The sequence below is a fragment of the Sciurus carolinensis genome, chromosome 7 (assembly GCF_902686445.1).
Source record: "Sciurus carolinensis chromosome 7, mSciCar1.2, whole genome shotgun sequence".
Taxonomy (NCBI): Eukaryota; Metazoa; Chordata; class Mammalia; order Rodentia; family Sciuridae; genus Sciurus; species Sciurus carolinensis.
This window is the reverse complement of record NC_062219.1, coordinates 12,061,397-12,083,036: the sequence shown is the minus strand read 5'-3', so window position 1 is coordinate 12,083,036 and position 21,640 is coordinate 12,061,397. Positions and strand designations below refer to the sequence as shown.

The 21,640-nt window shown below is 41.4% G+C and overlaps 1 protein-coding gene across 1 annotated transcript in view; it reads left to right on the top strand.

Annotated features, from left to right (window-relative positions):
- Tiam2 (TIAM Rac1 associated GEF 2) overlaps positions 1-21,640 on the top strand; it is a 218,392-nt gene that overhangs the window by 78,835 nt on the left and 117,917 nt on the right. The window contains 1 exon segment of the mRNA XM_047557396.1: positions 12,154-12,254. The gene's annotated coding sequence lies outside the window, so the exon portion shown is untranslated.

The window sequence follows — 21,640 nt, the reverse complement described above, 5'->3', positions numbered from 1 at the left end:
TGTTCAACTTTCAAGCTGGACTCAAACTATTTCTTCCCCTAGTTCAACTTAGTCTTGGCCACTGGAAACTCTGTTTTAGATAGATTTAAGGGGTATTGTTTTGGTTTTAGTAAACCAAAGACAGTCTCTGACCTGTTCTTTTAAAGGTGCCCAGTTTATCTGACCATTTTTATAAGTTGCCTTTTCTCCCCTAACAGTTCTAGGCTCTCCGATGACTGGTGGTGGGCCTGACCTGTCCCTTGGGGCACATTCCAGTATCTGCCACAGCACCTTCCTATTCACTGGGGCTTACGTGTTACTAGGTGTGAAATGAGTTCCTGGTCAGCTGTGGCCAGAGCAGCTGGAAGTTCAGATGTGCACAGTGGGAACCTTCAGGGAGAGCCCAGCCCTGGCTTAGTGTCAAACTTTCCTGAGGCAGGTTTGCTTCTTGGAGCATTTTGATTTGCTCACATTGGTGGGACGAGACAGGAACAGCCGTGTGATCTCTAGGAACTCTGACACGGCCTCCTAGTACCAAATGATTCAGTGAATCAGAACCAGAGTAGCCTTCTGTCAAGTGTTCATCTAACCTTCCAGAGAGGCATCGTGATCTGTGCTTGGCTAAATTATTAGTTTGGTGCTTGTTAGAGTTGTTTTTAAGCTTAACTCTGATTTCTGTACATTGACACAAGTATCACAAGGACCTCAGTGAGCTAGGACCTCTGTATCTCACTTGTACTCTTTGTTGATGGAAGGAAATGAAAATAATTATGAAGTGTGTTTAAAAGAGGATTTATTACAAAGCCTACTGATTGTCTAGTTTTAGAAATAAAGTTATGTTTTGCAGGTAAGTGCATCAACATAGATTTTCTTTTTTCTAAGTATTTGACTTTGAACAAAAGTTTAGTTTAAAAAAATGGCATCTTCAAGTATGCAGGGTGGCATTTTTAAACTTATGATGACATAAAAGTTTAAAAAGAGCACCTGAAAAAGTGTGTCACATCCTGACCAACATCTCCTGCTTCAGGATGAACCCCTGCGATCTCACTGAAGGGCAGAATCACAGTGGAAGCAGTTTTGAAGTGAACCTTCCTTGGAATGCACGTGCTGCCTCTCTGACCAGGGTCACAGCATTGACTTTCTCAGCTAAGCTCAGGACTCTGAAATCATTATTCCCTGGATGTCCATAGTGAGGGACCGGTCAGAAAGTAATTGTTTGTGCATGGACTCATTAGCTTGTTCTTGGTCTCCAGGAAGGAAAGGTGGGAAAGTTTAGGATGGTAAAATATTCCTGTCATCCGCAGTGTCTGCGGCAGGCTGCAGCATGAGAGCATGCTAAGGCAAACCTTTCTAGATTCTGCTTAAGTCCAGGGATTCTGTGAACGTAGAAATGACCACGAACACCACTGGTTCACTCATTCCTGCCCTATTTCAGTCGCTCTCCTTCTGTTAGTCATTCAGCAGTTATCACCTTCAAGGTATCTTGAAGGGATCATTGGTGACAGTGTACTTATTATTAAGTAGCCCTCTGTGGGGGGAAAAGCCACACATTTCTTTTCCATGTCGTGCCACTTTCCAGAAGTTATGTCTAGCCATGGAGTGAGATAGCATGAGCCTTTGGAGAGTGCTTCTGGCTCAGACTCAGTCGGCTGAGCTGAGGCCAGGCGAGGGTTCCCCACTGTTTGATTAATTTTCTAGGGACCACCCTCACAGGGCCCAAGCAGGCAGATGCCTCCTCTCTGCCTGGCTCCGTGGCTTTGGGTTCCCCAGAGTTGCTCATTCTCAAACATTTGCTGAGGACTGTTGAACGCATCCTTCAGCACAGGTGGCTCAGAATGATTGCAGGTTTGAACACACTTCCCGATTCAGAAGTGTTTGAGTTTGCTTCATACCTGCATTTTCCGATGCTCACCTGATTCAAGATCAGCAGATCTTGTCAATTTTTTTCCTGCCCTGACTTTGGCTAAAGGGGCACTTGAATTATGCTGTGGAGAAACTCCTACTAATGTTTCATTGAGTTGTGAAAACTGTCTTCATAAACTCTTTTGTCTTGTGTTCCTTTGGTATGTAATGATTCCTCCTTTGGTTTCATTTGCTCTCTTGCTCTCTTCTTTTGTTCTTCAGTATTGAAAAGGAGCACTTGGCTCAATCTGAAACTGGTGTAAAGGAAACAATAGTGTGAAAATGCAAGCTGTTCCCGCAGTGAGCGAGGCGAAGCTGCCTCTCCAGTGGTTCCTGTGGCTGTGGAGACGGGTACTTTGCCTGTTACACAGGGAGCCTTGGCATGCTCGGGGATTGTGTTGGTGCAGCTCAGTAGGTAGAGAAGGTGAGAGATGCCCTGTAAAAGGACAGATGGAGGAGACGCCCTGCTACTTTGTAACACCCCTTCCACACCAGCACCCTGTTACATTTGCTTGTGAATCTTATTTCTCTTTTCTTCCCTCTTCTCTTCAAAAAGATGCTTGGAATGATGATGGAATGGTTCTTGGTATCAACAGGGCTAGAAATAGAAATGGAGATGGGCAAGATAGTGTTTGCACAGGAGAAAGAGGGAGGTTGGCATTTCCTGCTCTGGCTCCACGTGGTTCTAAGTGTCTCGTGTACAAGGGGATTGTCTGCCTCGTCCCTGTTTTTCACAGGTCTAGCATGCTGCTGCATGCTGGGGTATGTGTTATAAATATTATGCAAGCATCCTCTGAAACTAAGTGTGTGTACGTCTAGAGTGGGGGCATGGATGCTGTGGTCCATTTGGAAACCATAAGGAATCATTGCAGCACAGTTCTCTAATGGAGAGGGTTGCTCCCCATCACCCTCTGAGTTCTCTCAGTGGGGGAAGATGAGGGCTCTCCCTCATCTAGAAACTGAAGTTCAGACACCAGTGCTAAGTTGATGTCTTTTGTCTCAGCGAGGGATAGGATGAGATGCTTAGAAGTATCTGCTCATGTGCTGGAAAATATGGTGGAAGCCTGCAAGTAGATACGGTATCTATTGAAGGAAACTGAATATGATGCTAGATAGGAAACCTCGGGGCTTCAAGGCAAGTGCCCCAAGAAAGCCAGGGGCAAACTTCCTGGCATTTCCTGACCCAGCCCTGATACTCCTGCAGGGTTACAAAATGGGCTGTACTGGAAGGTTGAAGCAGATCCCAGGGAAGGAGCATGGACTGCCCACTCTCCCCAGAGGAGTGTCACAGAATGCGTAGAACAGTTCCAGAACATTCATAGGATCCCAGGGAAGGAAGATCTGTTCTGACCTTCCAAGGCTACTGAATGTGGGCAGTTTTTGTTGAGTGGGTTTTATTATTCTCATATTTGAGTCTACTGGAAGACTGGGACAGGGGCAGCTTCCACATCATCTTACCCCCTGGTCCATAATCCAGGCTGATGACTGAAGAGACCGATGGCTTATTTGCTCACAGTCTGTGCAAAATCATAAGCAAACTCTCAGGTACCTTCACACCCCGGCACTTAGCACAGTGCCTTGAACAGAGTAATTGCTCGGCAAATACTGCTTGAATTAATTTAATTAACTCAGTAAACCCTGCACATTAGGTGCTCAAGCCACAGTGTGTTAACTTTTGAATTTTGTCTCTAGATACATGAACCCCTGTGGGAATCCCAGGGAAGACTTACTGTAAACAGAAGCTAAATTGGCTGGCGTGACCCCACCATGGGGAATACGAGGGACCAAATGGATACACCTTGTTCTACCTCCTGTTCGTGTTTCACATGAGCCATTTCGTGACAAGGGCCCTGTTGTAACTCAGTTTATAGTAAGTAGTGAGTACTGTGCTCCATGTGTATAGGTGGGGAGGATAGACTGAAACTTGCTATTTTTATTCTAATTAGTCATCTCTTTGTCATGCATGGCGGTTTCTCTCACATTCTGTAGTCCACATGGTGTCCCTTTGTGGAGGGCAGCATCTGATCCCCTGGCTTTTTGTGCAGGAATACTGTGCTAGTGTTGGTGGGAGAGACAGGTGGAGCCTGTCACGGATGGCGGATGGCATGTCATGCTGTCATCTTACCTAATGCCCGGGACTCAGTTGCAGGGTGGTTTTGTGTATTATGTCCCTGAGTCTCTGAGGGCCTGAGATACCACATCATCCCCCTGAGGGTGGAGACTCTGGAGGGCTCAGTCACTCAGTCAGACCCGACAGACCTGGTCGTGGTTGCAGGAGGGGTTCGTGGAGACCAGAGTCCTCTTTCTCACTCCAGGCCTGGAAAGCGTCCCACGTATCATGTTGTCTTACTCCAAACACTGAGTGAGCCTCTAGGATTGAGCAGCTGCCCAACTGGTAACAAGGCTGAAGTGAACCCAGAAACGTGCCTTTTTATGTTCCTGGAGTTGGGACTTGCAAAGAGGATGTATCTTGAAGAAGGTGTGAATCTCAGAGTGAAATTTCTCAGTGAGGATTGTTCTTTTTTGCCTAGAGGAGGCATAGGTCAAGTAGACACCTGACCTTTGTCTTCTCTGGCAACTTTTCACCAGCCACGTGGACAGTTGTGCTGGCTGCTGCGGGCTCTTGCTCAACCTTGGAGGCTCTGCAGCCTCGGGGCCTCTGAACGTGGTCCGGGCCTTGACAGTCGGCTTCTGGATTGACTAGTGCCTTCTTTAGAGGTGGTCCTCTCTTTTTTTAAAAATTTAACTTTTATACTTTGTGATGTAACTGAAGGAGCAGATCATGGCTTCATGGGAGAGCACGGAGGCAGAATCTTGAACGCTGTAAAAATCTAACCCCTTTTCATCTCAGAAAACCTAAGGGGAGCTGGGTGTGGTGGTGCATGCCTGTAATCCTGGTGGCTCAGGAGGATCACAAGTTCTAGGCCAGTCTCAGCAACAGTGTAGGGAAGTCCTGAGCCACTTAGTGAGTCCCTGTCTCAAAAAATAAAAAGAGTTGGGGATGAAACTCAATGATGAAGTGCCCCTGGGTTCAATCCCTAGTACCCTCCCCCCCACCAAAAAAAAATATCTCAAGGGAGAAAAATGTAAGATGTGATCACGTTGACTTGAAGTGTCATCACTCTGGCAAGCAGCCACCCTGGGCTTCCAGGACTGCCTGGCATGAGTGACGTGTATCAGTGAACAACTGTCAAACCCGGTGCCTGCTTGCTGCTTTAGTACAGCATGTTCTTATAACCAACCACATAGAAGGGCTGTAGTTTATTATAGACGTAGTTTACCCGGCATTTGCTTGCATCTCACAGATAATATGCTAGGGGCCCTGCTGAGACCTTCTCTGGTCATGAGATGCTGCTGCACCTTTCCACTGCTAATTCTCCTTAAAACTTGGCCCTCATTGGCAGCTGCACCCTGTCTACACTTGGTGAAGTGGATCGCAGCCCAGCCAGATGAAGATTACTTCTGTGTGTGACAGAAGAGTACATAGGAATGTGGAGAGGGTTTTGAAGAAGATACTAGAATTCACGGAAGGATTCTCTTGGCAACCACTAATTTGTCACTTTGGGGCAGAACTGATGTCATTGTTTGGAGATCTGAGTCCCAGTTCTTTTGCATTCCCTGTGTGACAGATAGAAGTGATCTTTTCTGGGCCTCACTTTCTTCATGTACAAAATGAACAGGGTTGAAGTCAATATTCCCTAAGCAAATTTTATAATCCTGCCTAAAATCACTTCAATCCTACATGGTTAGTAGTTAAGCTGTAACTCCCCTTTATTTTTAACTTAGGATGTGCTGATGGAATGGCAAAGCAGGCTCGTCTAAACTGAAATCACGCCCTGTGAGCAGTTTGATGATCAGTTCCTCCGTCCACCCATTCATTCTACCCTTCTTAATGAGCTAATAAGGAGCTCATGTAAGGAGCCGTGCTAGACACTAGGTAAACAGTAAGATGAGCCCTTCACTTTCCAAGCAAATAAAATTGAGTAAAAGAGAGAGAAGGGAAACAGCACTGTAAAACTTGCCTCTGTTGGGTGGAGTGGGAGGTGGAGGGAGGCTGACCCTGTGAGTTTGGGGGAGGAATTTCAGGTGATAGGGAAGGCTTTGCAGAAGAGGAGGCCCTTAAGCTGGGTTTTGGGGGGTGATTGGGACTGTCACAGTCATGAAATGGCAAGGCCTTTAGAAGGTATGGAAGCTCTATCACAGAACATGATTGAAGACACAATATTATCATCACTGGAAAAATGGAATTGTGGCAGATATTCCTTTTTATAGTTTTTTGGCTCATAAATAACTATTAGGCCATCAGTAAAATACGACAATTCTTGATTTTTCCAATTTAAAAAAAAAAATTTTATTGTAAACAAATGGGATACATGTTGTTTCTGTTTGTATATGAAGTAAAGGCATACCATTTCTGTAATCATACATCTACATAGGGTAATGGTGTTTGATTCATTCTGTTATTTTTTTCCTTCCCCCCCACCCCTCCCACCCCTCTTATCCTTCTATACAATCCCTCCTTCCTGCATTCTTGTCCCCCTCCCATCCCCCATTATGTGTCATCAACCGCTTATCAGCGTGATCATTCATCCTTTGGTTTTTTTGAGATTGGCTTATCTCACTTAGCATGATATTCTCCAATTTCATCCATTTGCCTGCAAATGCCATAATTTTATTATTCTTTATAGCTGAGTAATATTCCATTGTATATATATATATATATATATATATATATATATATATATATACCACAGTTTCTTTATCCATTCAGCAATTGAAGGACATCTAGGTTGGTTCCACAGTCTGCCTATTGTGAATTGAGCAGCTATGAACATTGATGTGGCTGTATCTCTGTAGTATGCTGATTTTAAGTCCTTTGGATATAGGCTGAGGAGTGGGATAACTGGGTCAAATGGTGTTTCCATTCCAAGCTTTCTGAGGAATCTCCACACTGCTTTCCGGAGTGGTTGCACTAATTTGCAACCCCACCAGCAACGTTTGAGTGTACCTTTTTCCCCACATCCTCTCCAACAACTATTGTTGCTTGATAATCGCCATTCTAATTGGGGTGAGGTGGAATCTTAGTGTAGTTTTGATTTGCATTTCTCTTATTACTAGAGATGTTGAACATTTTTTCCTATATCTGTTGATTGCTTGTAGATCTTCTTCTGTGAAGTGTCTGTTCATTTCCTTAGCCCATTTGTCGATTGGATTATTTGTATTCTTGGTGTAGAGTTTTTTGAGTTCTTTATATATTCTGGAAATTAGTGCTTTATCTGAAGTATGAGTGGCAAAGGTTTTCTCCCATTCTGTAGGCTCTCTCTTCACATTGCTGATAGTTTCCTTTGCTGAGAGAAAGCTACTTAGTTTGAATCTATCCCAGTTATTGATTCTTGCTTTTATTTCTTGTGTTATGGGAGTCCTGTTAAGGAAGTCTGATCCTAAGCTGACATGTTGCAGATTTGCACCTACTTTTTCTTCTATAAGATGCAGGGTCTCTGGTCTGATTCTGAGGTCCTTGGTCCATTTTGAGTTGAGTTTTGTGCAGGGTGAGAGATGGGGTTTAGTTTCATTCTGCTGCATATGGATTTCCAGTTGTCCCAGCACCACTTGTTGAAGAGGCTATCTTTTCACCATTGCATATTTTTGGCCCCTTTGTCTAGTATGAGAAAATTGTATTTATTTGGGTTTGTGTCCGTGCCCTCTATTCTGTACCATTAATCTACCTGTCTATTTTGGTACCGATACCATGCTGTTTTTGTTACTATTGCTTTGTAGTATAGTTGAAGTTCTGGGATTGCAATACCCCCTGATTCACTCTTCCTGCTAAGGATTGCTTTAGCTATTCTGGGTTTCTTATTCTTCCAGATGCATTTCATGATTGCTTGCTCTATTTCTGTAAGGTACATCATTGGGATTTTAATTGGAATTGCATTGAATCTGTAGAAGACTTTTGGTAGTATGGCCATTTTGACAATATTAATTCTGCCTATCCAAGAACATGGGAGATCTTTCCATTTTCTGAGGTCTTCCTCAATTTCTTTCTTCAATGTTTTGTAGTTTTCATCGTAGAGATCTTTTACCTCTTTGGTTAGATCGATTCCCAAGTATTTTATTTTTTTTGAGGCTATTGCAAATGGAGTTGTTTTCCTCATTTCCCTTTCAGATGTTTCGTCGGTTGCATATAAAAGTGCTTTAGATTTATGTGTGTTGATTTTATAGCCTGCTATTTTGCTGAATTCATTGATGAGGTCTAGAAGTTTTCTGGAGTTTTTTGGATCCTCTAAATATAGAATCATGTCATCAGCAGATAGTGACAGCTTAAGTTCCTCTTTTCCTATTCGTACCCCTTTAATTTCTTTAGTCTGTCTAATTGCTCTGGCTAGAGTTTCGAGGACAATGTTGAATAGAAGTGGTGAAAGAGGACATCCCTGTCTTGTTCCCGTTTTTAAAGGGAATGGTTTCAGTTTTTCTCCATTAAGAATGATGTTGGCCATGGACTTAGCATAAATAGCCTTTACAATGTTCAGGTATGTTCCTACTATCCCTATTTTTTCTAGTGTTTTGAGCATGAAGGGGTGTTGTATTTTGTTGAACACTTTTCCTGCATCAATTGAAATAACCATATGATTCTTATCCTTAAGTCTATTGACATTATGGATTACGTTTATTGATTTACGGATGTTAAACCATCCTTGCATTCCAGGGATGAACCCCACTTGATCGTAGTGCATAATTTTCTTAATATGTTTTTGGATACGGTTTGCCAGTAATTTGTTAAGGATCTTTGCATCTATATTTATCAAGGATATTGGTCTAAAATTTTCTTTCCTTGATAGGTCTTTGGTTTGGGTATGAGGGTGATATTAGCTTCATAGAATGAGTTCGGTAGGGTACCCTCCTTTTCTATTTCCTGGAATACTTTGAGAAGTATTGGAATGAGTTCTTCTTTGAAGGTCTTGTAGAACTTGGCTGAGAATTCGTCTGGTCCTGGGCTTTTCTTGGATGGTAGGTTTCTAATGGCTTCTTCTATTTCATTGCTTGATATTGATCTGTTTAAATTGTGTATGTCCTTCTGGTTCAGCTTGGGAGGAGCATATGTCTCTAGAAATTTGTCAATGTCTTCGGTAGTTCCTATTTTGTTGGAATACAGATTTTCAAAGTAGTTTCTCATTATGTTATGTATCTCAGTGTTGTCTGTTGTGATATTTCCTTTTTCATCATGAATTTTAGTAATTTGGGTTTTTTCTCTCCTCTTTGTTAGTGTGGCTAAGGGTTTGTCTATTCTGTTTACTTTTTTAAAGAACCAACTTGTTTTGTCAATTTTTTGAATTGTTTCTTTTGTTTCAATTTCATTGATTTCAGCTCTGATTTTAATTATTTCCTGTCTTCTACTACTTTTGCTGTTATTCTGTTCTTTTTCTCGGGATTTGAGCTGTAATGTTAGGTCATTTAGTTGTTGACTTTTCATTCTTTTCTTGAATGCACTCCATGCAATGAATTTTCCTCTTAGTACTACTTTCGTAGTGTCCCAGAGATTTTGATATGTTGTATCATTGTTCTCATTGACCTCTAAGAATTTTTTTTATCTCCTCCCTGATGTTTTCTGTTAATCCATGTGTTCAGTAGCATATTATTTAGTCTCCAGGTGTTGGAGTAATTTCTGTTTTTTATTTTGTCGTTGATTTCTACTCTCAGTTCATTATGATCTGGTAGAACACAAGGCAGTATCTCTATTTTTTTGCATTTCCTAAGGGCTGCTTTGTGGCATAACATATAGTCTATTTTCGAGAAGATTCCATGTGCTGCTGAGAAGAAAGTGAATTCGCTTATTGATGGATGGAATATTCTATATATGTCTATGAAGTCTAGGTTATTGATTGTGTTATTGAGTTCTATGGTTTCTTTGGTTGGTTTTTGTTTGGAAGATCTATCCAGTGGTGATAGCGGTGTGTTAAAGTCACCCAGAATTATTGTATTTGGTCTATTTGATTCCTGAAATTGAGAAGGATTTGCTTGATGTACAAGGATGCACCATTGTTTGGGGCATACATATTTACTATCGTTATGTCTTCCTGATTTATGGTTCCCTTAAGCAGTATGAAATGTCCTTCTTTATCCCTTCTGACTAACTTTGGCTTGAAGTCCACTTTATCTGATATAAGGATGGAAACCCCCGCTTTTTTACTGAGTCCATGTGCGTGGTAGTTTTTTTCCCATCCTTTCACCTTTAGTCTGTGGATGTCTTTTTCTATGAGATGAGTCTCTTGCAGGGATTTTTCCAAATATTATCAGTGATATATTTAGATTGACTCTTATTTATAACTTAAAAATATTTTTCATCTATACTGAATTAATAAAGTGAATTAAAATTTCTTGTCAATGTGAGATGTTTTCTTCTGAGGTGTTCTTAACTAAACAGATCAGATTTCTGAAAATTTCCTCTGAACTAATTATGTCATCGTGGGCAAATCAGGCTCTCTGTTGCAACTTTCAGCTCTCACCTGTAGGGTGAGAGAATGAGGTGGTTTTAAAAGGTCCACACTATTCTGATACTTGGAAAATCGCCACCTCCACCACGCCTGGTTGTAAGGTGTGCTTCCACAGCTTGAATCCTGATCACCAAGCAGTTTCCAGCAGTGACTATTTACAGTCAGAGTCCAAGGGTGGTTTATTGCTGTTCTGAACATTTCACATGACTGGCCCACTTTATTAAGTACTTTTTATGCATTCTTGCATTAAATACTTAGAAGAACACTGTAAGGTAGGTAACATCATTTCCATTTTATAGTTGGAGAACCAGACGTTCAGGTGATCTAAATGATTGGACTAAGCTCGCTCAGCTGGTCGTATGGAAGCTTTGGTGTGCATGGCAATGTCCATCTGCCGCTTCCAATGTCAGTGTCCTCTATCAAGGACTGTGGCTACACAGCACATCATTACTGCCAACATGAGGTACAGTGTGAGCACCCCAATCTGCACATTAGAAATCGGATAAGCTCTACCATCTGAAACTTTCTGATTGTCCTGTGGGCGCTCAAGAAGTTTTGGATTTGGGATCATGTAGGATTTTGAATTTTTGAAACAGGTTTGCTCACATGATAGAGTCTATGCAAATATTCCAAGAGTTGAAAAACTCTGAAATCTAAAATGTTTCTGGTCCCAAACATTTTGGACAAGGAATGCTCCATCTATATCTCGTATATGCCTTAGAGTTGATATCATGTCTTATAAAAAGACAGAAGACCCCTTTCACGGAGAACAATATGTTTCACCTTTAAAACAATAAAAAGAAAAAAGGGAAGTACTTTCTGGCATGTTGATTAATGGGTCCATGCATTTTCTTATGTCCCTGGAGAGCAGATCAAACATAGGAGGGAGGGGTTATTCGCCATAGTCTGAGAGGACTTGGACCTGTTTAATGAGTAATGAGACTTGCTCCTTTGACCCCACTCATTTGCATTTGAATTCTGCTGCAGAATCCATGACTCTTTAAGACATACTGGTTCTTACTAGGGTCTTGGCTGGTCTTTCTCTCTGGAGGGGATCATTTCCCTACCTAGGCCTGCTCACCATCTCAGAGAGCTGCTTCCTGATTTAAATTAGCCATTTGTCACTCACTGTCTTATTACCCATCTGTCTCTGTACTGCATGTCTCACTCAGATTTTTTTCCCATATTTTTTCCCTTCTATTTATTTTGACTGCTTTTCCCCATTTGAATGAATCTCAATGGGAACAGAGACTTTCTTATTCACATTTCTATTTCCAACTCAGGGAGTAGTGGCTTGGTCATGGTAGGCTCAACCTGCCTGCCCATCTGTCCATCTGTCTAATCTATCAGTCTATCTATTGTCTGTATCGTTTATCTACCTATCGCCTGCCTGTGGATAGCTATCTCTTTTCTATTGACCTGTCTTTATTATCTGTCTACCTATCTCCTGACTTCCTATTTTCTCCCTCTCTTCTGTCTGTCCCCTGTCTCTGTCTTTCCTCTTTCAATTGCTCTCTTTTCTCCATCTATACCTATTTATAAAATGATTTGGCCATGCAAAATGATTGGATGAAGCAATAAATCTGCTTCTTAGGATTCAGGAAGATCCCTTTGTTTTTCTTTATAGTCAATCACTTGCCCTTTGATTTCTCTTAGGTCCTCTCTTTTTGTATCAAGCCCAAGATACAGCAGAATGCTGAGAAATTGAACTTTAATTATAAAATTCTAATTTTGAAAAACTGTTCCTCACTCCTTCTGTGTGTTTGTTTTCTTTTGCCAGGGCTGCGTATTTGAATGACAAAGATTCCTCTTAGCCAGCTCCTTCTGGATGGAGGAATGAATGAGTGCCTCAAGTGTGTTCTGTCCACACCTCCTCTGTGGGTAAGTTGAAGGCTGCAAGAGTCCGCGTCAGTCTGTATCTCTGATGGATTGCCACATTCCTGGGTAGCTTTTTGACTGAGGGGAGAAGACCAGTGTGGATTCCTTATTGTGGGTCATTGAGGATGCATGGCAACCCAGCACCAGACTGGAGCAGATTATTATTGAGTCTGACCTTATGTTACCTCTAAACAGGAAGCTAACTTTCCTGGGGATTTGCAAGTATACTACATGTGAAAGCTAGAAATACTGATGATAACTGGTAACTTTGGTTCGATCTTTTTGATCACCTACATTGGGTTAATCAAAAGAAATATCTAATTAGCCTTGGAAAGGTGTTTATGTTTTAACGAAGAACCTAAAGTCTAGATTTTTTTGGAGTCTGACTGAGTTTTTTGAATTCTCATCTCTAGCATCTCCTGGTTTTGTGATCTCGGGCAGGTTATTTAACCTCTTGGTGCCTCGGTTTCTTCTTAAAATGGGCGTAATACAAATATTTTTCTCATAATAAGAGTATTTTTTTTTTTTTTTTTTTTTTTTTTTTTGGGTGCTGGGGATCGAACCCAGGGCCTTGTGCTTACAAGGCAAGCACTCTACCAACTGAGCTATCTCCCCAGCCCCAATAAGAGTATTTATAATTAAATATGTGACTGTATATGACATGAATTTTTTCTATTTAGTATATTCTCAGAGTTTTATATATTTACTATGCCAACTGAGTTTTAAAAATTATATCTGGGTACTCTTCATCAGAAGTCCGTGCATTTGTTTTGTTTGTGTTGAAGATTTGTTTTGCGTTGAAAACGATAGTCTTTCCTGAGATCAGCTGAAAGAACAGATGCAGTTCATATTAAATTATACTTCCAATAAGTCATAACAATACTGCCGATAGCAGATTCGTCATTTTCTCTGTGTATGACGATACTGTTGTCTCTGTTCTCAGACAGACTTGCTTTGAGTTTTTCAGCTCTAGCAGTTTTATGGTCTTTAGCAAATTGGTTCACTTGGCCTCAGTTTCTTCTTCTGCAGGTTAGTGATAGAAGCACAGACCACAGAGGAATGCTGCGGGAAGTAAACGTGACAGTATGTCCCACTTCTGGCGCTGCATCCACCTGACCGCTGCAGGTGTTCCTTTCCTTCTCTCCAGACCTTGGGTTTACGCTGCCCATTGATGTCCAGAAGGAGTTGTGGAAATGGTGTCCCCTTTGTGCACAGTGGTGCAGCAAGCTTTGAGGGGGCCCTGTTTCTACCTGAAGTGCTTGGGAGGGCTTCTGAGAGGGAAAGGAGCCATGCCGTGTGCCTGGGCTGTGCGTGCTGGACAGCAGAGAGGAGGCCAGTTGGGTTTCACTCACATGAGGAGAGACTTTCCTACTGAGCTGTGGAGAGGTGGGGGGGGCCCTGTGCAGAGCTGAGGTTCTCAGTGTCGTGGGGTCTGGAGGCTGGTTGGCTGGAGGGCAAGAGCTGTGTAGAGAGGTCCCTCCATTCACCAGGATGGCAGAGGGTCTGGCTCTTACGGTCCTTTTCAGTGCCTCTTCTCTGTGAACGGCCCCTCTCCAGAGCCCTGCCTGCACATCCGGTCACCTTAGTTAGGTTGGTCCTGTGGACATGGATGTTCTTCGAGGGTCAGAATCGAGCCTTCTTAAGTCAGGGAGTTGGAACAGTGAATTGTTTTCATTTGAAATATTTTCCAAGATTGACAGTTTTCCTGTTTGTGCTTTGTTATTTGCGAGAGGTTGTAAACTGATGGGCTTCCATCTGGTTCTGGCTGTGGATAACTTTTGCTTGGCCTGCAAAATGTATCCTTGACAAGCATGTTAAGGAAATTGAATTTAGTTGCTATGATTAAAAACTGAAAACTGTACCTACAAGCAGCATTTTCAGTGTTTCTTAAAATGTGATTCATCTGGCCAGGTATGGTAGTGCATACCTGTAATCCCAGCAACTCATACCTGCAACAAGGAGGATCACAAGTTTGAAGCCAGCCTCAGCAACTTAGCGAGGCCCTAAACAACTTAGCGAGACCCTGTCTCAAAATAAAAAATAAAAAGAGCTCAGTGGTAAAGTGCCCCTGGGTTCAATCCCCAGCACCAACAAAACAAAACAATGAAAAAGCGACTTATCTGGCACAGAGGGTTCTGCCTCCCAGGAGGCTGTGAGCAGCTGGAGCTGGGTAGCTCCTGGTCTTCTTTTGGGTCACACATGGGCCAGCTTGCCAGTCTCTGCCCCTCCATGGAGTTTCCCAACAGCAAATATTGGGTTGCTATTTTTCTTTCACTTTTTTTGTTCTATCTTAGAATTAGAAGAAAGCTGGAAAAAAAAACCATTTTTTAAAAAATTGATTTCTGTATTAGTAGTGGGAAAACTATTTCCAGAAATTCTGACTTAAAGAAAAACAGGAGAGAACATTGGTGTGTGTACCTGTGTTAACCCTGGTACAAGTCTGATTGGCAGACAAGTGGTTTGTGTGCCCTAAGGCTGCATACTCAGGCCTGCTCCCTGCCCACATTTTTAATGGCCCTAGAGGTCTTCGAGTGTGACAGTTACATTTCCCTCTGCCTTCAGACCACTCCTTTCCTTTCCTTCAGTCCTCTGCACGTGGAGAACATTGCCTGACTGCGCAGCTTCTTTGCCTTCCCTAACCTCAGTTGTTGGGCCTACTGGCTTTGTAAATGGGAACAGCATATAATTTGCATACCTGTTTGGACCCTGGAACTAGGTTCCATTCTGCCTCCTCCAGGGAACCCCAATCCTCATGGGCCTGTAGCAAGAGAGTGAACTCTGTGCTTCCTGGGCCACAGACTGAATGAAGGCTCAGCACTCTACTCTGTGCCTTCTGATTTCTAGGGAAGAGCGTCATCTGGCTTTGTTCGTTTGTTTTGTGATTCTGGCTTCCTGGTGAGGGACAGCAGGAGGGCGCAGAGCTGAGGGAGGATCCAGGGATCTGCCTCTGGTTGTGCGTTTGTGTGGGAGGGTAGATGTGTGGAACAGGACATGTGTTGACAAAGGCAGAAAGAAAGAAATTAATGAATGGAAGTTCTCGAATGACTGATCAATGTTGCTGGAGGGAGTTCCCTTCTACCAACTGGTTATTTAACCAAGTGGTTATTTCATCGCTAACAAAGCTGTGAACCGCCCTTCATTTCGTGTATTTAAGTGAGAGAGTGGCCCTTCTGTCTGGGTGCTGTAGGAGGTTCTCAAATTAGAAGGAAGGTTGGGCTTAATAGATGACCCCTCTGGTCTCTTCAGAAACTTAGATTCAATTATTCTGAGAATTAAACTTATTAGAAACCTTTCAGCTTAAATAGCTTCAGTCCATAAAGGAAAATACTGAGAGCTGACTGAGGGGTTGGATATAACGTGTTAAATTACGTTAAGGTCCGAGCAGATGAGCAGATGACTTGTACTTTCTCACCTGTTCTCATATCATCCTTCAGAAACGTTGTAAACAAATGTATCTAGTGGTTAATATTTCTAAGCCAGGGTTTTACAAGCATATTTTCTGAATTATTTTTTTTCTACCAAAATTTTTGTTCTATCATCTCTGAAACTCATCTCTGTAGGTTTCGTTTTAGCAGCATGATTTTTAATATGCATTCTTCATTTACTTAGGATATCACCAATTACTTATTACAAAGCATTCTATGAAATTTCAAAAATTTAGGATTTTAAGCACTCATTCATTATGAATTGTCAAAGTATTTTTAATTTTGATGGAATGACTGACTTACAGATAAAAATCACAATAAAGGACTTTTATAAAAAGTTTTAAATCTTGACTTTTATGTCACTTAATATTTGCTTATTCTTGTAAAAGTTATGGTTAAATTACTGGAGCTTGCTTGTTACGTAAGTTATCCTTGGACTTTGTAAATATTTATTCTATAAAACCTCTCATTTCCATGATAATTGATTCCTTTAAGATATTTTTGTACATTTGATGGCTTTGAAACATTTAGAAAAGCTTATGTCATGAGATTTAGATTTTTTTTATGGCCTTAAGACATAACCACACTAGTATTGTTTGAGTTTTCTTAAAATTGACTAACTGATTTTGAAGACATCTCCAGTTTGCTTTTAAAAATGTTACAGGTCTGTTTTTCTCTTTATTTTGTTCTCATTTAAGACATAGCCGTCGAGTGCTTAGAAGTGTTTTAATGATGGTATAGTACAGGTCCACAGAAGCGGTACTTAGCCGTTTAAGGTGGGGTCTGCCTGCAATCCCCTCCCCCCCCCAAAGAAAAAAATGGTACATGATTTTAGGGAAAAGCGTTCCATGCAGGGGATGGGTAGGCTTGCCAGCATTCCTTCCTGATAGTGGTAAGGAAGAGAAGCAAAGTTACTAACACAGTATGTTTACTTGTGCGTTTTGTTATATTGAGGGCCTGTCTGGATTTGTCTGAATCACATCATACTAAGGACTGAGTTTATAACTGGGCCCACTGGACTCTGCTTTCTTCACCGGCATTTGTGAGGGATGCATCTTCTAACAGCCTAGAATTGCTGAGGATAGCCTTCATCTCAGGAAAAGGTTTGTAAGAAGAACAGAGACTGAGACTAGAACTTCTGCCGTGAGGCTCCTGTAGCACAGGAGGCGGGCACATGGGTTTGGGGCTTCGCAGTGTGACCTTGGTGCTGCAGAAGCACCCGGCTGCTGCTTAGGCATCCTCTGAGACTGAAGCAGCCTCTGTGGGAGTCACCCCGAGAAGGGCTGGGGAGCTGGCAGCAGAAACACTGTGACAGTTTTGCCTGATAGGCAGTGACCACATGTGGGGTGTCATATTTTAAATAAAAGGATCAAATAGCTTCTGACACAAAGACCTGGACCGCAGCCAACACTGTCCTTCCTTCATGTTCACCATCCTGCCCCCAGCACGGTGAGATCCCACCCACCCGTTCACTTGCTCGCTTGCTTGTTCGTTCATGCGTTCTCTCAACAGATGTGTAACCGGTAGTCACCAGGTACCGCGCAACTTTTTAAGTAAAAGACTTTTAACAGTTAATGATTTTAATAAGGAAACTAATTTATGGAGTTTACATTCTCAGCAAGGTCTTAAGTTGAACAGTTGTTATTTTCCTCAATCCTTACAGTAGCCCTGGGAGGCAGGTAACATTACCTGCATTTTATAGGTTAAGAAACCAAGTCTCAGAGATGTTGTTGTGTCGCTGTGACCAGGATAGCTACAAGAACAATGTCGGGGAGGAAGAGTTTATTTTGGCTCACAGTTTCAGCGGTTTGGCCCATGGTCAGGTGATATCATAGCTTTGGGCCCAAGGTGAGGCATAATATCATGGCGGAAGGATGTGGAGGAGGAAAGCAGCTCAGGACATGGCATTCTGGAAGCCATTAATCAGGACAAGATATAAACCCCAAAGCACACCTCCAGCAACCTATCTCTTCCAACTGCACCCTACCGATCTGCAGTTAGCACCCAGTTAATCCCTATCAGTGGATTAATCCACCAGATAGGTTACACCTCTCATTATCTAATCATTTCACCTCTGGACATTCTTGCATTGTCTTACACACGAGTTCTTGGTGGATACCTCATATCTAAACTGTAGCAGACACTAACACATACAGAGTCACAAAGCAATAACCAAAGGCAGGCCCAAGGGACTCTACTGTCCAGGCCCTGGGGGGTTTGGCTAGCTTCCTGGGGATAATGACTGAGTGGCAGATGAACCGTATGTGTCAACTGTCCATTTATGTGTTTTTAGCTTCCCACCTGGGAGGTAAACCTTCAGACCATGCCAGGTTTAGGTGTGAAGACCAGCTGGGCATGCTCTTGCTGTGTTCTCTGGGCTAGTTTGGAAGATTTTGGTTTCAGAAACAGATCTGTTAGGTTTTGGGGGCCGGAATCACCATCCCTAGAAATATGTTTGAAGCTCTCAGCATCCTCACGTGAATGTGTTGTACCTCGTTTTCTCCTGGTGCCTTCATCCAGGACATTTTTGCAATGGTGTCTCTGGTACCGTGTCTCAGCCCACGCTGTTTGACATACGACTTTTCTTTGGAGAGCAGTGCCTCTTTCGCTCACAGGGGTAATTGCCTCACAGGTTGATGCTGATGTGTGAGCCATTATGTTATCATTTGGGTTTCTGTTTGGGTGAAAGTAATTTAGATTTGTAATCTTTGTTCATTGCTATTGTCCTCGTGGTTGTCTTCTTCTTTTAACTAAGAATTGAGTGTACATTAACAATAAGAAAGATGGTTAGTGGGATGTGTACTGTTCTGTTTGACCCTAAAGGTGTGGAGTAAAGGGGCGGAGCTTCTTGAGTTCTAAGCAGAGAGGTATTTCTGACAGCTCATATTGCTTCTAAGATTGTCTTTTTGGACTGGGGATGTGGCTCAGTGGAAGAGCACTTGCTGGGCATGCATGAGGCCCTGGTTCCATGCCCACCACTGCCAAAAAATTGTCTTTTTATGTCAGTTTTTCTTGAATTATTTATAGACTAGTGCATTTATTTATATTTTTATTTGTGGTAAACACTATTATGAATCCCATTTTATGATTATAAAATGGGTTTCAGGAAAAATCGAGGTACTTTGGATTAGGTAGAGGGGAGTGAAGGGAGGGGAGGGGTATGGGGGTAGGAAGGATAATAGAATAGATCAGACATGATTACCCTCTGTGCATATATGATTACACCATATTTGTGGTTCTACATCATGTATAGCCAGAAGAATGAGGAGTCATACTCCATTTATATGTATGATGTGTCAAGATGCATTCTGTCGTGTATAACTAATTAGAACAAATTAAAAAAAAAAAAAGAAAATGGATTTCAGACAACATTGAAGTTACTAAGAGATCAGTTGCTGGCCCAGTTACACTGGTTTTGAAGCCTGAGATATTTCTACAGCACTCTTATTTTTTATTAATTATGATTTTATATGATAGTGGTCCTGAACAAAAAATATTTTGTGTGTGGTGCTGGGAATTGAACCCAGGGCCTCACATGTGCTGGGTCAGCTTTATACCACTGAACTACATCCCTAGTCTTCAGATATTTTTTAAAAATTCTGGGGGTATTCCTAAGCCATAATTCAGCTTTCTATATCTTCCAGCTCTCCTCCGGATAGACACAGAAATACTCTGGAGCATGCCTTTATGAACATGTGCACACACAGCGTAGGATAATCCTGTCCTTTAGGACTATTGGGTCGGCAGGGACTCCTCAGGCTTGAGGAGGTGTAGAGTAAAACCTGGTGTTACGACTGACCGATTGTGGGGTGCACCTGTATGCCATTTCCCCAACCTATCATTAACGAAATTTGCCAAAGTACAAAAAAAAAATGTACAGAGAACACTCATAAACCCACCACTTAAATTCTATAATTGTTAACACTTTGCTATACTTGCTTCTAACCGTGCCATTTGTATTGAATGCTTCAAAATTGAACACTTCCTAAGTAGTAATTTACATGTTTCTCAGATCTTTGCCAAGGAATTTAATTTTAGATGCTTGTTAACACATATGTCCTGCTATCTCAGAATAAAGCATTAAAAAGATCAAGTCTAGTTTTATGATTTGAAAGTATGCTGGTTTTTGGAATTGTAGGGTGGAGAACTAAATTGAGAGTATTTTATGAGGTTGGGCAAAGTCTAAAGAATTTGAAAAACCTTTTTGCATAGTTTGAATCCCCAAGTGACTTTATAAATTCACAGAGTTAAATTATTTGGTGACCTCAGTAATAAGAAATAGACCAGATAAATGCCAATCCATTGGAAATGTCTGAGGAATGTTGGAGGTAGTTCATTCTTACTGGAGATTCCAGCATAGAGGGATCTTCATATAACAGATATGAAAAGGTCAGAGTTGTCTTATGAAAATTAATAAGCACAGTAGAGTGTGGACATGCAAGTGTGTTACTTCTGAAACATTTTTCAACCTTAGAAACATAATCCTTTTAAATTTCCTTCTTCCCTCTGGTATAATTTTCTCCTATTCATATTTAGGAGTCCTTCCATGTTTCAAAGTTTCATGGAAGGCTTTCTTTTATGCTAGCTGGAATTTTATATTACTTTTTTTTTTTCTTTAACAGAAATGACACTGTTGGGTATAAAGCAACAGGATCTCAGTGACTTAGCAGAATTCTTACAACTTCATATTTACCTAGAGTATTTTGTTAATAAACATACACGTCCAGTTAACATTTGGGAAATTCCCACATTTTATGTTATGTGACTTGGTTTCCATGACAACCTTCTGACTTTGGTCCCAGGGCTTGTGGTCACTGGGGTGGTACGTCCTTGCTCTGCTGCCCGCAGCTGACCAGCTCTTTGACTTCCTGTACTCACTTAAGGTCTCTGCTTCTATATCTGTAAAGGGAGGGAGTTCGAATAGGGAACTTTGCAGTTTTGCTCCACCAGTGCTAAAAATTCCTTGGTTCTGTGTTCACTTTTGCATTTTTGTGGCAGTTAGACTAAATTTTATAATTATTAGACTGATGATCTTATTTAATGGCTTTTATTTGACAATTAAGATTAGAAAGCATCCCTTCAAGCATGTATTAAACTATAAATGGAAAAAAATCCTGTTTTACTGTGTTCATCTGTATGTATAGGTGTATACGTGAGTATGTAAAGATACATTTTCACACCGAGGAGTTAACTTATCTGTCTTTCGTATAATCTGGTCTTTCATATGAAGTAAGAATCTTGCCTTTTACATATGTAGTTCCATTCACTGTTTTAAAATAATGAAAATATCTGCTTACAAAGCTCTTGTGTGTTTATCCAGGATAACTTGTGTCTCTGCTCACTAAGTATATGTATATCTTGAAAATTTCTGATTAAACTGTTATATGTAGAATATAACATCAAAAATTTTGAGCAGGGCATGGTGGCACATGCCTGTAATCTCAGCGTCTTGGGAGGCTGAGGCAAGAAGATCACAAGTTTTAGGACACTCTGGGCAACATAGTGATACCCCATCTCAAAATCAAAAGGGTTGGAGATGCGGCTCAGAGGTAGACATGGCGGTGTTCAATCCCCACTACTGCGAAACAAACACAAAAACAAAAATCTACTCAGGTGTGATCCTGTTCTTTCACTTGGCAACCCCCTTCCCCCACCAAAAGAAGAAAAAAAACTAATATAAAATTATCTGAAAATGTTGCTTTATCTTTCAGGTATTTTTTATATTTAAGGTCTTTCCTCAAAAGATAAAACACTCTGAGATTCTGGTGAATAACTTTAATTCACTGTAATTTAGTGCTTGTTTTTAGTAAAATTTTTAGTAAAATTAAGCACTAACAAGGACTCTCAGTCAAATAAGGTGACAAGGACTTTGAATGTAGGAGGACACTGTAGTTCAGCTAACTTAAAAATGAAATAATTCCAGTAAGGAAATAGGGTGAGTGTGTACCCGCTATTTTGCAAATC